This window comes from Calidris pugnax, unplaced genomic scaffold (genome assembly GCF_001431845.1).
Source record: "Calidris pugnax isolate Ruff unplaced genomic scaffold, ASM143184v1 scaffold172, whole genome shotgun sequence".
In the NCBI taxonomy this organism is placed as follows: Eukaryota; Metazoa; Chordata; class Aves; order Charadriiformes; family Scolopacidae; genus Calidris; species Calidris pugnax.
The window spans coordinates 337281-353736 of NW_015090897.1; the positions used below are offsets into that span (position 1 = coordinate 337281).

General features: G+C 40.9%; 1 long non-coding RNA gene across 3 annotated transcripts in view; it reads left to right on the forward strand.

The window, feature by feature from the left end:
- Positions 1-16456, forward strand: part of LOC106891703 — a 95231-nt gene that overhangs the window by 56193 nt on the left and 22582 nt on the right. For all 3 annotated transcript variants that reach the window (XR_001412764.1, XR_001412765.1, XR_001412766.1), the window contains one exon: positions 10414-10580. This is a non-coding gene — a long non-coding RNA (uncharacterized LOC106891703). The remainder of the gene's footprint in view (positions 1-10413; positions 10581-16456) is intronic.

The following is a 16456-nucleotide window of genomic DNA, read 5'->3' on the forward strand; positions in this document are numbered from 1 at the left end:
CAATGATATAGACAGGGGGATTAAAGGCACCGTCAGCAAGTTTGCAGACGACACCAAGCTGTGTGGTGACACACCAGAGGGATGGGATGTCATTCAGAGGGACCTGGACAGGCTGGAGAGGTGGGCCCAGGTGAACCTCATGAGGTTCAACAAGAACAAGTGCAAGGTTCTTCACCTGGGCCAGAACAACCCTCGCCATCAGTACAGACTGGGGGGTGAGGTATTAGAAAGCAGCCCTGAGGAAAGGGACTTGGGGGTGCTGGTGGATGAGAAGCTGGACACGAGCAGGCAGTGTGCACTTGCAGCCCAGAAGGCCAACCCCATCCTGGGCTGCATCAAAGGATGCGTTGCCAGCAGGTCCAGAGAGGTAATTCTTCCACTTTACTCTGCTCTGGTGAGACCTCACCTGGAGTATTGTGTGCAGGTCTGGAGCCCTCAGTATAAGAAAGACATGGACCTGATGGAACAGGTCCAGAGGAGGGCCACAAGGATGATCAGGGGGATGGAGCACCTCTGCTACGAGGACAGGCTGAGGGAGCTGGGGTTGTTCAGCCTGGAGAAGAGGAGGCTCCGGGGAGACCTAATAGCAGCCTTCCAGTACCTGAAGGGGCCTACAGGAAGGCTGGGGAGAACCTGTTTAGAAAGGCCTGCAGTGACAGGACGAGGGGCAATGGCTTCAAGCTGGAGGGGAGCAGATTTAGATTGGAGATTAGGGGAAAGTTCTTTACTGTGAGGGTGGTGGAGCACTGGAACAAGTTGCCCAGGGAGGTGGTTGAGGCCCCATCTCTGCAGATATTCAAGGTGAGGCTCGATGAGGCCCTGGGCAACCTGGTCTAGTTGGGGGTGTCCCTGCTGACTGCGGGGGGGTCGGACTAGAAGGGACCTTTGGAGGTCCCTTCCGGCCTGGGCAATCCTATGATTCTATTATATTCTATGATTCTATTCAATTCTATGATTCTATTTTAAAAAACATGCACATAAACATTGGTCGCTATCAGAATTATAATGGTTTTCTCAAAGAAACTTGGATTATGTGGTTGATAAGTATTTTAGTTTTGTCCAGGCTGACTGTATTTCCGATATCTGTTGTTAGAATCATCTTTTCCCCACCAATGTGTCCTGCCAGAGGGCCACACGTTTTGGAGGTGCTTCCTGGGAGGTTAGTGATGTGTGAAGGAGAATTATGTTTCCTCCATTTTTTTAAATGTTGCTTTGCTGTGTAGGCTCTGTGTGAGAGGGTTTAGCGATGGCATCACACCCACTCTGAAAACAAATGATTGCCACCAATCCTTTTTGTTGCGAGTCCCATCCTTTAAAGTGTGCAAGGCAAAATTTAAGAACATTGAAGGGAGCTCTTTGGGGGATTTACTGGAAGAATGTGTGTTTTGTGGCTTTTAAGCAGGCTGAACGTCAACATTGAGCGGTGAATTATTTTTTTCAGAACTAGAACATATGTAAGAAAATTTAAGATCAAAAACTTTTTTAGAAGACTTTGTAACTAAACTGCATTATAAGACGGAATTTGGGTGGTTTTTAATGCTTGCAGTTTTGGACTTGAGACAGTTGGAAAACTCCGGCTAAATCCTGATTCTGACGTCGTCCTTTCTAGTGTTAGCGGAACCCTTTCTGCAGTTGTAGTAAGCGTTGGTAAATTTTCTGCAGAATATCTTTGTCCTGGTGTAAAACGTGTTTAATAAGTGTAGTATCTCAATAGTTTTGTGGTACTGAGCACCTTTTCAGATGACACTTTCTGCTTCAGCGAAGCCAAAGCTCTGTCCTCCATGATGATGCCACGAAATGCTCATCTCTTGTTCATGCACCACTTTTTTTTTTTTTTGGATCTTGTGTAGAAGACTACCATCACTAATCAGGAACTCTTCATTTGAGCCGTTTTGCACTTCTCTAATTATGAATGTATCGACCGGTGCGTACATAACAATGTTTAGAGTGCTGGAGGTCATCTCTGAATGCATTTTAATGCCATAATTGCAAAATCTACAACAGTGTTCTCATTTTCTAGAAAGAAAGCCCACAAGGCATATATTTTATGAAGAATTTCCCAATTATATTCAGTTACTTTCTGTTCACACATTTGGCATTTTGGGGATTATTTTTTTTTCACGCTGTATAAGCTTTTAAAAAATATTCACACTTTCAGCAATTGTGCCGATAAAACACCAAAATGACTTTTAGTGCTGTCTTTCGCTATTTTTCATTTTCATCTTGCCATCATTATCTCATTTCTCATTACTGTCTAGTCTGACACTATGTAATAGGTCTTTAAGAGAAAGAGTGCTAGCTTTCAAGTTGGTATGAGACCATTTTTACTCCTGGTATTTATCTCTGTAAGAGTATATCTACTGTGTAGACAGTGATACGTGTGCATACCACGTTATTAGTTATGTGCATATAGAAATTCATAGTGCATATACACTGTCAGTGTCTATATAATGTTCTGTTTCTATAGAATACCATAGATAAGCTGCGGGAGCAGTACTGCAGTCCCAAATTTATGGTCCCGACACAGAGGCTCTGAAGTGATTACACTGATAGGTCTTTGTTTTAATAGTGTGAAAATTTACCTTCTACATGTTGAGAGCAGAAGTTCAACAGTTGTTATTCTAATAGCTTTTCTGATGGGTTGATATTGTATAAGGAAGGTACTAAGTCTTTGGTTTAAGGTTTGCATTAGAGGGTATTAATATCAGCAATTAATATTGGTGTCTGGAGCACGGGTGAGGGAAAACGCTCAGTGTGGCCTGCTCCTTCACATAGATCCTAAATTTAATGTAAGAGGGTCTTGGGGAATGCGAAGACTGAGGGCTTAAGAGGTGAAGTGAACGTTCATGAGAGAAAGTAGATGGACTTGATTTCCATGTACTGTCATCTGTTTGTTTCCTTAGCGAGGTTTGTACACAGTGAATCTCATTTTGCACTGGAGGCGCCATAGTGATGCTGTTTGTGAGTCTATGCTGTCCTTTGCATTGAGATATTAACAATGCTAATTAATGAACTTTCTCTCCAGCCCACCTCCCTTTCCATTTGTAAGCACTCTCTAAGGCTGCCAGAACAGTCAGGCAGCACTTGTCAAACAGGCACGCTAAGAATTAGCTTGTGTTTTCAGGGTCACTTTGCAGAATTTTTTTTTTTGGCTTTATGTTATGCACTGTCTAAATACAGTCAAGGAACTTTCTGGGTCTTGTTTTGCTCTCTTATCATGCCTATTCACAAGGCTTTAATGAAAAACCTACTTATCAGTGAGGCTGTGCCATTAACCCATTCACTATGGGTTTTTTAAGTGTGAAGGGAAAGATACGCAACCGTGTTGGGCTTTATAGTTAATTATGGGATTTTTCTACAAATAAAGCCAGAGTGGTTACACCTAAAATGAGTTCTAAATGATCAAGTTAAAAAAATGATGTTTTACCTGCCAGTGGCATTGGAACTGGAGACCCAGGGCACTAAATTTAGTCCCATAAAGTTCCATTTAGACCTCTGAATTCACAAACCTGGTCTGTTACCTTGTGAAGGTCGGCATTGGGGTTGGTAGTGTGAGGGCTATAGCGATTCCTAACTCCACACAAAGACCTGCCTCTCATCCAGGTGGTCTGCAGAAGGGGACAAAATGTAGGCAACTCTGGTTAAATAATTACAAATAGTGTAACAGTTATCATATCTGATTAGGCCAGGAATAAGAGAAAATACTGCTATGGTTAGGTTAATGGAAATGGAAAAGCAGAGTTCTGGAGACTTCTTCTATGTAAGGAAATGTGCCATGATAAAGAAATAAATTTTGCCTCTTCTACTCCTGAAATAACAGATTAGAGTGCACGTAGACTTCACAAATTGAATTCTTGTTGATGTCCAGCATCGCTGCAGTGAACACGCTGGTAGAGCATAGGAAGAGGGAAGGAGGAAAGCTGATAAATAGTAATAATATTGGGAAAACCTTCATATAGGCTTTTATAATGGTAATTGTGATATAAATGTCTACAGATGCTGGAAATCTCAGTGGACCTCTAATAATAAATATAATTAGTAAGAAGTCCAGAAAATTGCACCGCATGGTTGCTGCTACCTGGGGAGGGTGTATTCCCTCCATGACTCACTGATCACTTGTAGTTTCTCTCTGCAAACTTCAGGCCAATTTAATGGACATTGACTATGACCTGTGTTTTACAAGGCTTTTGTTTCTTTCTTTCTTTTTAACAGTCAGCCATGTTTACATTAGTACTTTACGCAAGGATCTTGCCTAGTTCCTGAATTCGCAGTGTCGTGTCCTGGCCTGATTGCACCAGGATGCTCAGCATCCAGTTGTGCTGCTGCCCATTACGGGACATTGTTCTGAGTTCTCAGCAAGATGAGATACTATTGCAGTCCCTCACGGGGCTCCAGGAAAGCTGGGGAGGACTCTTGGTCAGGGAGGGGAGCCATAGGACGAGGGGGAAGGGTTTGACACTGAAAGAGGGGAGATGGAGATGAGGTGTGGGAAGAACTTGTTTGGTGTGAGGGTGGTGAGAGCCTGGCCCAGGTTGCCCAGAGAAGCTGTGGCTGCCCCGTCCCTGGAGGGGTTCAAGGGCAGGTTGGAGGGAGCTTGGAGCAACCTGGTCTGGTGGGAGGTGTCCCTGCCTTTACATGGTCTTTAGGGTCCTTTCCAATGCAAACTGTTCTATGATTCCATGTTGTGCTGAGAAATTGAAAGACCAGGCTGGAAAGGTGCTGCAGTCTCTCAGAATCTGATACAGAGCAGGATTAAAATTAGATAATTTGTAATGTGATATTTAGTGATTGCTATACCTTTCAGTATTTACTTATCACATAACACAGAAGGATTTTTTTTTACCTTAGCCCAAAGGAAAAACACTTGAATATGACTTGCTAAAATTGACCTTTACTTACACATTGTGACTTTTACATGGCAGTATTATGATAAACTGACTCTAGCTTCAGATTTATTACTCAACCCTGACCTTTGGTTATATTAGAATATTGCTTTCAGCCGGACTAAGTAATAATGTCTCTGTGAATGTAAGGAACTGGCAGATCCGAGATGTCAATTGCCAGCTCAATTTTCCTTTCACCTGGGAGTACAGCATGTCACGCTGCTTTATTGATCTGAGAGCCATTAGAGTTCAGCGTTAGACCTCCCCCACTCCCCACGCAGCGCACGCTCGGGGAGATGGAGCATGAACCGGGGCCTGACTCCAGTCAACGTTTAGAACGACTGCTTCATCAGAAATAAGTATAATTATTTTTCTTCCTAAATTGGAACATGCAGCCAAAATCTCTTAGGAAAGCTATTAAAAAAGACCCTTCCAAAAGTATTATTGCATAATATTTTTGGCATATCCTGGAAACAAACTGTTTTTGATATTTAAGTGCTTAGTTTTAATGTTACTGCAACACTTCTAACAATTGCATTGTTGCAGCTACATTATGCTCCTTTTGAGAACAGTATAGTAAAATATTTTGATTTCATGATTGGATGTAATATTCAAAATGAAGGACATCATTTTACTGCAAATAAAATTCTTGAGAACTTTTTTCCCTAAGTGTCAGCGATGTTGATAGATTTTGCTGATATGTTTTGATATAATAAAATCGGTATCCGCTGACAGAAACTGTTTAGGCAGTCAGAAAGTTTTCAATCTGTTGTAAACTACAGGATAATAACGACTAAAAGCACCTCCTTGTCACTTCTGCTCATCACGCTTCAGGAGAGTGATTGTATTTCGGTTTAAGGATGTCTTTCAAGTGGTGCAGCAGCTTCACGTGCCTTTGCTTTGCCAGACAGGGACTGGGATCAGTAGCATTTTTACTTTAGAAAGGACTAAGATTATAATCCTGTAGAAACTTGCATTATTAAATTAATAATTCATTTACTTAACATCTACATAAAGATTAAGGAGTGTGGCCTGTATTGTTACTGTGTTGTTATCTGGATACTGAAGCCCATCTGCTGGCCTCCAGGCCTGGGCCAGTTTTTAAGCATTTCCATGAACCTGTTAGTTGTTATTGAGTCTTAAACCAACTTGCCGTATACTTCTGTCTGCTGTGCAGCTGATTTTTCCTTCTTAATAGGCTCTGTAATTTTCATAATTTAATGTTTCAATATTTAATATGCAGATTGAGCTATATTGTGTCTATCCAAATTATTTTTTAGGTATTTGCATTGACTGAAAGTGACTAAGTAGGTGGGTATTAATAATACAGAGATATTTTAACAAGGTGTTTTCTAGAAGACACACTGCTGAATTCTTTTATTCTTCCAGTGACATTTAATTAGTAGTGGGAAAAGGAAGGAGAATTTCTCCATAGATTAGCTGTGTATGGTTTTGTGGTTTAATATTTGCTTCAAACTAAATACATATCAGTGGGGATTTTTTAATAGAATCATAGAATGGTTTAGATTGGAAGGGACCTTAAAGATCATCTAGTTCTAACCCCGGTTGGAACTGGCAGTTTTATGTAATTATTTTAAGTGTACATTTTTCCTGCCTTACTCATGGTGGATAGAAATATACCTTAGAATCTACCAGAGCAACTTAATAATGGTGATGAGCGAAATAAAGAATACTGATATCATCTTACAAATAGCAATATGTTTCAAATTCCCATTTGCTAAAGCCTAATTTTGTGATTACTGTACTTGAAGACACACTTAGGTACTGTAGATAATGTTTTACACTTTTAAACATCATCTTTAAAATACACTGCTAGTCATTCCACCATCGCAAAGAGGTCTCCACTCATCTTTCTTTCAAATCAGAGCTGTTTACAACTGATGCAGGATTTCGCTAGTTTGTTGGCAGCAACAAGGTTACCTTTAAAATGTTCACATTAAAGCAGAGGTGGAAACAAATTCAGTGTGTGACGCTTTGAAAGGAGCCATCAGTCAGCAAAATGATTGTAGGAAAAGATTCCTCCAACTATTCCTCATTTCATTTGACTGATTGATCTGATCGGGCCAGTACAGCAGCAGCAGTTTGTTATTCCAAGCACTCTAAACTTAATCTCACTTAAGGTGGGGGGGGAAGGAGGAAAAAAATCAATTGTCATTTTCAGCTTTTTAGAAGGCGCTGCATCTTATTTTACAAAACAAATACTTGTTCCTATTATGATGGAGGAAATAAAAATGCAACTCCTGTCTAGAAATCACTGCCTAGCTTATTGCTGTTTTATGGGCATTTCTTCCCCCTGACTGAGAACACGGTTTAATTGCTCAATAAAATTGTAAGGTTTTAAAGAAAAAAAAATCTACTATAAAATTAAATGAGATTTTAAAAATGTATGCTAAACAATGTGTCAGTCCATTACACCAGTGCTGGTGGGTTTGAGAGCTGAGAATTAGAGGGTCAGATTCATTAAAAGCATATTGATGTGGGATGAAGTTGAGGCAGATATTTTGCCCTAAGCTTACAGCGCGCTCAGGTTCAGCGAAACACTGAGACGAAAATTCTGTGGAACCGATCACTGCTGGGGATATGAGGTCTTTACCCACAGATAACCTCATCTTCCCAAATGAAAGAGAGGAGACAGGCTGCAACACCTCCTTGTTCGGGGGTCTGGGCTCTGTGACATTTTATCCGTGAATTTCATTTACTGGGCAGGCAGGCAGGCAAACAGAATCCTCCGTGCCTGCTCTGCTACTCAAAAATTAATGAGAAAAGGCAGTAGAGCCTGGGTTTGGAAGCTGTGGAGAAGAGGGTGCTGGAGGTGCACCACAGGGGGAGGATTTTTGCCTGTAGCATTTTTACAGCTTCACAGGATTTGCAAAGAAAGCTGGCGCCTGGCCGTTGGATGTGGTGGCACTCCATGGAGCTCCTGTCAACCAGGGCCCTCACCTCCACCAGGTGTTGGCCATTCCTGTGCTGGAGGAAACACTCTGGCTTCTCTCACCTCCAAGCCGTGACCCGGGCACTTTCTCACACCGGCTTCAGCGCCCTACTGAAAAAAAAGTAGAGTTTTCCAGAGACTGTGGACAACAGTGGCCAAAGGGACAGGACTGGATCTAGCCAAGGTATCTCCCTGTCCTGCTGGTGTGGGAGATGGGCACTGCCGGTGGGGGTGGGACTGGGGTGGCAGGGAGGACCTTCCCTGCTGGGTACAGAGAGCAACCTCACTGATGAGACAATCTGGGGTCAAACAGAGGGGTCCAGTTCCACTTGGATACAAAAATCAGAAAACTTGGGAGTGATTGCAGGTTTTTTTTAGAATTACTTATACCAAAGAAAAATTCAGGGGTTTTATAAGCCACTGTGATATTAAATTTAAAGTGTGAATCCTTTCCAGAATCCTGGCCAGGATTAAAGCATGAGGAGAGAAATATTATGGCCATTATTACACATATTTGCTTTCAGTTTTTTTATACAGATTTCATTGTCTGTTAAACTCTTGCATCACTAGAGAGCCTAAAATAACTTTCTTCTAAAGCTGAAAGCAAATGGACTTCATTACCATGAAAATAGCACGCTTTATTCTTCATTATTTTTTTGTTTCACTGTTAACCTTTGCACCTTGGAGCTTTCCATCTGCTACTTGCCTTTGTTCTACAGGTTGGAGAAGAAAGAATTCCATACTAATAAGTGCAAATTGAGTAACAAGACAAACTCCCTGGCTGTACCTGCCACGGAGGCAGGACTGTGTCTTGCAGGTTGTACCCCTGAGTCTCGGGCACGCTTGTGGTCAGGGAAGTATAAATCCTTACAGGAATATGGTGGCAGAACTGCGGAATCTCTCACGGTTCTCATCATCTGTAATTAAATTTAGATTCCATTTGGGGGCTATTTCATGAATTTGTGCATTTCCTCCTTGATGAATGGTTACATCATAACAACACAACATTTCTTACCACTCTGCTGAGCACAAGGGGGTGCGAGTTCCGAGTCACCAGCCGCTTTGGGGTGGGTCATCCTCCATCAGGGAGCACTTCTCTGGGCTTGGGTTGCCCTGTTTGACACCTCTGTTCTTCCAAGATTAAGCCTGTTTCCAGATGCTCTCTGAATATTTGCAGTGATGAAAACGCGTGCGTGAAGCGTGTGGGAAAATGCCTCTTACAGAAATAGAAAAGCAGAGAAAGAGAAGAAAGAGAAAAAGCTCATTGTCATGGGAAAAGCTCTGGACAATGATACCTGTTGATGTTTCTCCACAAAAAGAGAAATATAAGATACTATTTGATCTAATGCAGCCCTGTAAAATGCAGGTAGAGATAAGCTGACTTTTCGATTTATGCTTGCAGTTCCTCTAACATGTCTTTCATACCTGAGAGAAAAGAGAGACTATTTTAATTTACACTTTTTTGGAAACAGTGGCTTTGAAATCGTCCATTAACACAGTAAATTTAATGGCCTGGTGTTGCAGCTCCTGAGCAGAGAAATCCTGTTGACTTGCATGGGAGCTCTCAGACTGCAGCTCAAAAATCTCATTTTGGACTGATCTTGATGCATTTTCTCCTTAAGTGTTTCTTTTTCTGTACAAAAAAGGTGGTGATATTCATTCTTCTAGCTACTGCTAGCACTTCAGGAACCAAAAATACCATCCTTCTTGCTTTGTTCTGGAATGTGGCACCTTTCATTAAGAAAAAGAAGTTCTAACATCTGGACACTAAATATTACAAACATGACATGAAAATTTAATATATGGCCATTTTTACAAGTGCATTCTTTTAGTTTTTAATATATATTTCATAATCTGTTAAACCCTTGTGTCATGAAAGAGCCTAAAATAACACCTTCAGATTGATGTGGGCCAAATCTTTTCTCCCTGATTGACAGTTGTTAGTTGGACCAGGCACTTTTGATAGCCCTTGATAACTTGGTTGTATAAGAAGACACAGTTTACAGCTGCTGCTGAGATTGCAGACAGATGTTTAATTTCAATTTTCCATGGTATCTTTACCTATTTTTGTGAGTCAATCAAGTTAAATATTTATTAGTGCAATAATAGGTGTGTTAGTACTATAGGTCTCTGAGTAAGAGCTGTATGCCTTGCTGCATACAAATTTTACTAAGACATGCCCTATGACTCTGAATAAATTAATCATTCAGAATTTCAAATGTTTTCTAAATAATGTTTGAAATACTCAATGTTCTGCCGAAGAACTCTTTCACCTGCTTTTGTCTTCCCAAGGCTTTTAATTGTTTAACACACCTGGTAAACGTCACTGTAAGTAGTCAAGGTTCTGTGTGACTTAAAGCTTTGTGGGAATGAACATCTTCTGTTCTGATACAATGAAATGGTGAGTGATGCACTCATTCGTTTTGAATGAACATTGCAAAATTCAGAATTAATTGGTACTGAATCTCCCACTGTGTCATTTTCTGAAGCAGCCTCAGTACTCAGTGTGAAGCACTTTTTCGTGCTTTTGGGTACATAAATTATAAAGATGTACTTTGATATTTTATTTCATTTTAGAAAACCACGACCATCAGTGGAGGAACCCTACTGCTCTTCGGGATGTGTAGGACTCAGCCGACAGAGGTGGGAGAACTTCATTTTCCTCTGACAAAACAACTGAGTCAGTGAATGAGGCAGGTGAAGTGTTGGAGAGGCACCTTCTTCACCCTAGAGCACTGAGAGAGGTAATTCTTTGTTCTCGGTCGTTGTTTTTTCTGCAATTAGAATGTATTTTTCAATCATTCTGGATGCATGCAAGTTTTAAGTGGTGAATTATTATATTGCTGGTCTATACCGGAAGCTTTATGAGCCCTTCTCTATCCTGATTTGTTAAGGGAAGATACAACAATACAAAAATCAAGCTGAAGGGTACAAAAAGCGTTGCTGCTTTGATTTTTCCTATTTATGAAGCACTGAACTGTAAAGTACTCTAATGATAGCTTGTATTAATTTTAACATACTTGAAAATCTTGCTGACTAGTCTAACATTTAGATGCTTTTTCATTCTGTTTCTCATCAACCTTTAGCTTTCTGCTGGAGGAGCTACATTTGTTATGTTAGTGTAAATAGATAATTACAAACAGTGGTAAAATGAACCACCACCACTGGTAAAGCTAAGAGGCTGTTAAAAGATTCATCCCACTCAGTTAAAGAAAAATTAATATAAACTAAAATATGTGGATTATGAACATACCAGTTGCATTAACACAAACCCCATTTGGCACTGCTTGCTAAATAGCTTCAATTCCGTTAGAAAATACTGTTTCTTAAAAGTAACATTTTCTGGTTCTTGCTTTCTGCTTACACAAGAATGGTAGAATTTGTCTCCAGAAACTACCCAGGGGATTTGAAAAAAATAAATGTAATGCTTCTTCTCATGGATTGGTCTTTAAGTAAAGGTTAAACCGTAGAGCAGTGGAAGCCCTGGTGCTCCCGAGTCGTCGGCTGGAGGGGATCTTTAGCCTTTTGTCAGCAGAGTGTTGTTCTGCAGAGACTCGGGGGATGTGTCGGGGGGAGGTCGGGTCCGATGCCTGGTGTGTTGTAGGGGAGAGCTGAGGAAGAGAATGCTAAAGAGGGAATAATAAGTATTAAGAGAAGAGCACAGGGCACAGCAAGTCCCTCCTCTTCAGTTAAGTTTTGGAAATTAAAAAAAACACTGCTGGTTCATTTGGATCCTTACCCTGTAGCTGCATCTACTGATGCTCTTCAAAATTTGCTGATGTCTAGGCAGAATATCCTTTGTCTATGTCTGAAAACTCTACAGCTCCTAGTGCTTTCTTTGGCCTCTGTTGTACACTCCATTATCCCGTGTGAGGTTCATCCTGGGAGCAGACACTGGGCGCAGGAGTCCATGAGAGTCAAGGAGGGTGTCAAATGAAAACCTAAGTGGGACATGGACGACGTGCTGGCCCCTTTCTGAGGATGAATTTCACCTTTTTCTGCACGACTTTCTGATGACTCTTCTTCCTTTGTGAGAGGTCGTCTATTTCTGTTGAAGAGTCCTTGAGCTCTTTAAAAGTGAATATATATTTGAGTCCTTTATACTGAAGAATGTGACAAGAATACTGACAATGAAGTAATGCCTTTCCATTCTTATATCTGAGTGAGATTGGTTAGAGAAAAAGAGGGCAATACAAATACACTGGCACTTCATAATACCTATTTGTAAATAATATCTCCAAAATCATGTTCTTTTTTTTTTTTTCCCTGTCCTGTTTCAATATCAGCATATGCCCTAGGGGAACATTACAAAAAATGTAAATATCTTATTACCATTTTTTCATTTCCATGCTATGCAAAAGAGTAATCAATATTGCAGCACTGTAGTTTTTTCATCCCCCTGACTATTACACAAGGAGTGCACATTGCATCCACAAGTATTTGTGACTCGCCTTGTCTTCGCATGATTCTTGATAAAAATAAGGATAATATCCTGTCTTAAATGTGCAGACGTGGATGTATTCTGTAGTAATGTTTTTCTAAAAATCAAGTTACAGAATTTACTTTTAAAGCCTGTTTAGCACTGACCTATCAACACTTGTGTTTTATAACTGAATTAATTTGCTGGTTTTTCAACTATTGTGGTAATTTTTAAAGATTTTTTTTTATGCAAACAGTTTATAAGCAAATATTTATGCATACAGCAGTTCAATTTTCTGTATGCTTCATGAAGGTGACACTTTGAAGGAAAGCATAGGCAGTTCAGGAAAAAAAATTCCTACACACACTCAAGCACACACATTATTCTTATGACATGGTTTGTTATGATAGAAATACAAATCCAGTGTATTGGGTCTAAGGGAAATTTTTAGGCTAAAGAAAAATGCTTTAGTTGTCCTTGAGTGAAGGGAAGAGGAAAGCCACTAACCATATGTAATTTTCCATGATATTTAAATAGTCAAGTGTCAGAACTGTGTGCAGAAAGGTGTCCTGCAGGCCGGGAATGAGCGTATGGCAGGTGGTTGAATGTCTCACTGGAGGAGCTGTGAAGGGGTTTCGGTGTGGGTCAGTCGCTGACATTCCCCAGAACTCAAACCATGGCTTCAGCAATCCATCCTGAGCAATACTCTGCGTTTGTGTCAAATGCGGTGGGTTTTAAAAAGATTGAAGAACGGTCTTGCATTTTTTAAAGTACCTTTACGAGGGAAAACCACAAAGGCAGTGCTTTATATCGAGCTAAATAACTGAAAAAAGAAGAGTGTTGTTTTCCGACTTCTGTGCTACTGCCTCAGAGTGTGGTTAACGGGCTGTTACACTCGTACATGCGCTTCAGCTGAAGAGGTGTTCAGCTGGCTCTTAACACTTCCAATTAGTGTGTGCCTCACACTCAGCTAAAGCTCCTTTTTGTGACTGCCAAGTGCCATCTTTGTCGTCTTCCGCCACAACATATATACATGTTTCCCTCCGTAATATCTTTAAAATAGCTGTAAAGAGATCTCCAGGGAACACACTTGTCATGAGGTAATTACTGTCCTGCACTATATGAAACTCTTGGCTGCTCTTGGTGCTTTAGGATATCCCAGGAGGACAATCACTGGAGTACAATGTCTTTTCCATTGTGATTTAATGCCTTCTTACGCTGATTGATGGAGCAGTCAAGATGAAATGCATTTATCTTGTCCAGCAGGGTCTGAAGTGGGAAGACACGGGGCAGCGCTCCTTTCTGGTGTTAGATCACAGCTACCTACACTTCAAGTGCTACAAAACATGACATCTGCAAGCTCATTCTTCTCAACCTCTTTATACTCTGGCATAAGGTCTCACTGGGTATTCCCTCTCTGAAGATGCCCAAAGCACAGCTGCTGGTGCAGCCTTTGGTCCCAGGGTGCAGAGGTGATATGTAGGCATGCAGCTAGGGGAGATGCAGATGTTCAGCACTTGAGCAAGTCACCGTACAGGTCTCCTTGGGGCCAGGTCACCACTGCCAGGTGGGGCTGGCCTGTGCGAAGCTCATCCAGATCCCCAGAGACTAGGAGGAACTGTGCAGGCTGGCTTCCCTCAGCAGTGAGGGGAGAGGGGAACAGCTGAGGAAACCCCTGTGAAGATGTTCACCTCTTCCTGGCTTCAAACTGAAAGAGAGGAGATTTAGACTGGATGTTAGGAAGAACTTCTTTGGTGTGAGGGTGGTGAGAGCCTGGCCCAGGTTGCCCAGAGAAGCTGTGGCTGCCCCATCCCTGGAGGGGTTCAAGGCCAGGTTGGAGGGGGCTTGGAGCAACCTGGTCTGGTGGGAGGTGTCCCTGCCCAGGGCAGGGGGTTGGAACTCGATGGTCTTTAAGGTCCCTTCCAACCCAAACCATTTCATGGTTCTATGAGTCTCTGACTCACACAACTGCCCCTCTTGTGCTCTCTAAGGCTGTGATGTACCTCTCAGTCAGACTAAAATTTGGCTATGCAGCTTCTGGGCTGAAAAGGTCATCTGCTCCTGACCACACAGTCCCTGAGCTCCAGAGCCACACACTGGCACCGCACGGTGCAGCTTTCCCCCAGCTGCCCACCCGGACCCTGTGGTGGCTGGTCTCTTCTCGCCTGGGGACACTGCACGTCCTTCTGCAGGAGCCACTGGCTCCTCTGCAAAATGACCTGCTCCTGGTATTTGAAAGGAAAAGGGCAACCAGGTCAGAGGCAGCTTGGGAAACTGAAAACAAAAAAAGAGAAGCATTTGAAAATCCAGATGAATATTTAAATTGTCCAAGGGAGGACACCTGCTCCTTAAAGACAGGAGTTTGGTCTCATGATTGCATGTGCTTTTGAAATACATGCACCTGCTTTCACAAAAAAACCCCACCCTTATTTTTTCGTACCTATGTAAAACAGCAAGGAAGCAGACGGAAAGGAGGCTGGAAACCATTTCAACCACGGTATGATTTATTATGAGAGAAAAAGTAAAGTTATATGAGAATTTCTGATTCCTCTCCCTTCAGCTGAAAGACAGAGAAAAAGGACAATGTAGCGATGATTCCTGATGCAATTTATGATGTGCCCTTAAGATATTTATGAAACTATTATCTTTATTTCCCCTTTTTCTTCTCATATAATTTGATTTGTGGGAAAATTAATAAAAGAAATTACATACACAAAAGCATAAGCCATAACCGCTGCATACTCAAATTGATAAATGTGAACCATACTCAGTGTGATATTTAACAGAAATGAAAATATGATGGTACTAAAGTTAAATCTCTTTTTTTTCTCTTCATTGGCTCTGCTATTAAATGAAAGGAAATCTGAATATTATGCATCTTGACAATGGACTCTTACATAGTGAAACAGCATTTAGCATTATTAAAATATGAGTTATTCTTGTAATTGCAATTTTTTTCAACACTAAAGCAGTGATTGATATACATAATATTCGCCTGATAAGTGACAGAAAATAGAGTAACAGTAAATTTCTTAAAGCAATTAAGTTGTCTTTTGTTAACATTTAAATTACAGCCAAAGAATACTTATTAAGTTAATAAATGTATTTGTTGCATATATAATTGAGATTAAGGTAGAAACTAATCTAAACTGAATCAAAATCTATTTTTTATGCATAATATGTTTCTAATTATATGGCTGCTTGCTTAGACACACCACCAGGAGCTCAGTCTGTGCACCCTGATGGAGAAATGGAAATGAGCCACTGGAACACTCATCACAGGAAGGGAGCTTTGAAAACTGCTTTTTCCTTTCCTGCTGTAACAGGTTACTCTGTTTCCATGCAGAAAACAACAATAAGAACTTTTCCCTACCATATTGCTGTGTTGATCTTCATGTATTGCAGGATGATAAAGCAAGGTCTCAGGTGCTATGGTAACAGTGGCTCATAAGCTGTGGCATAAACAACTAATTAAATAAGTGCAATCACCCTATCCAGCAACTAACGTCCTAGAGACAGGGACCTGAGAAAACACTAAAAACACTTTGTCCTTTGAATAAAATAAAAATGTATCTGCTCATAGAGCCTAAGAAAATCAGAGGAAGGTAGTAAAGCCTGGAAGAATGATTTGCACAAAACAAAGAACACAAGTGGCGCACACGATGAAGGGTTACGTAACCCACATGAGTGACTTCCAGAATCACTTTAAAAATGGGAATTTAGAGAGAGCCTTCCCCTTGTGGTCAAGAAACCAGTTGCCAAGCTTTGGCAATGCGTTTTCTATGGTTGTTACATGTTTTGCAGAAAAAAAATATTTAGAAAAGATGTTATTCATAATTATTTTTAGTACCACTTTCTGGGATCATTAATGCCAATACTTGTGTATGAAAACTGCTTACTCAGTATGTGGGCAAAATATAGAACTAGCATATTTTAGGAATCTATGAAATTATCTAAAACAAGCTTCAGTCTTTCTGTCATAATGCAAAGCCTCACTATCTCTTTACAGTTTGTAAAATAGAGGTCTTAATGCTTTTGGGAAGTTACAGTTCTTGGATTCCTGTTACCAGAGGCTCAGTGAAGCATCATGTGCCAAATATTTCTCTGGTGCAAAGTTAAACGTTGCTCATTTAGGAATGAATCTTGGAGGGAAAACTCCACATGTGAAAGCAAAGCACCTCCTTTTCTTCTAAACACTGT